The sequence below is a fragment of the Grammomys surdaster genome, unplaced genomic scaffold (genome assembly GCF_004785775.1).
Source record: "Grammomys surdaster isolate TR1022 unplaced genomic scaffold, NIH_TR_1.0 126036, whole genome shotgun sequence".
Taxonomy (NCBI): domain Eukaryota; kingdom Metazoa; phylum Chordata; class Mammalia; order Rodentia; family Muridae; genus Grammomys; species Grammomys surdaster.
The window spans coordinates 4,287,180-4,288,470 of NW_021620849.1; the positions used below are offsets into that span (position 1 = coordinate 4,287,180).

General features: G+C 43.8%; 1 pseudogene; it reads right to left on the minus strand.

Moving 5' to 3' along the window:
- Positions 1–428: 428 nt before the first annotated feature.
- LOC114610312 lies at positions 429–879 on the minus strand (annotated as a pseudogene).
- Positions 880–1,291: the final 412 nt, after the last annotated feature.

A 1,291-nucleotide genomic window follows, 5' to 3' on the forward strand; every position in this document is an offset into this window, starting at 1 on the left:
CTGATTACAAAACACAGAGCCTGCACAGGCCTGTTCACGCCATGCAAGTTCTGCTTGCTGCCTTGTCACGTGTGGAGAGAAAGGAAGCGCCACCTCCTCCTGCTTCTGTGGTTTCTGTGGGATGCTAATAACTTCCTGCAGTCTTATCTTGTGAATTTCATTTGCACAAGATTCATGGCAGACATACCTTTATTGTACGTTGTCTCCTTTAACACTTTAAAGCCACTTTGTTTTGGACATGACTTCCTAATTTAATTTAATCTTATCTAATTTCAGTAATAATTTTTTTTGAGCTAGGGTATTACTTTGTAGTCTAGGCTGTCCTCAAATTACAGTAATCATCCTGTTTTAGCTTCCTGAAAGCTGGGATTGTAGGCATGTGCTACCAACCATTCATGCCTTAATATTTTGTAGTGGCCCAAGAGATTTTATGGCACTAGAGCAGAGGCTGTGGACCACTAAGATATCAAATTTGTTGGGAGGACCTGCTTAGTCTTATAACGAGCCAATGGGTGACTTCTGCTCTCTATCAGAAATAGATGGAATTTAGCATCCTTATACTTTTTGTTGCTCTCAAGATGCTTGCAGACAGACACTTTCATAGTCAAATGGTAGAGCTCCTCCTTGGGGAAGTAAGGAGCAAGGCCTTTGGATCTATGGATTCTCAAGATTTTATTACCAGTCACAGAACGGAGTCGTGGCACACTCTATGAGTTCCTCTGGATCACACCGATTTAGGAGGGAGCCAGGTCTTTCTTGGCCAGTGTGTAAATCTGTTCCTTCATGTCATCAGATGTAAGCTTCATCCAGGTGGGGATGCTTCAGGGCAGTATGCAGCGCCGACTGGGACAGGCCCTTCCCCAGGGTGTGTGCATGCATGACCTATGACAGTGGAGGTTTGGCAGCAAAGAGAACACAGTGAGATATCCTAAGCCTTCCAGAACAAATATTATCATAAGGTGAGAGGCAACAGGTTCTGATGAGAATGAGGAGAAAAGAAAACATTTAGCCGGGCGGTGGTGGCGCACGCCTTTAATCCCAGCACTTGGGAGGCAGAGGCAGGTGGATCTCTGAGTTCGAGAGTTCGAGGCCAGCCTGGTCTATAGAGTGAGTTCCAGGACAGCCAGGGCTACACAGAGAAACCCTGTCTCAAAAAAAAACCAAAAAAAAAAAAAAAAAGAAAACATTTGTCCATTGTTGGTGGGAATATAAAGTAGTTCAGGCATGGAAAAGGTGTGGAGGTTCATAAACACTAAAAATAGAATCACCATATAAACCAGCAATTCTACTT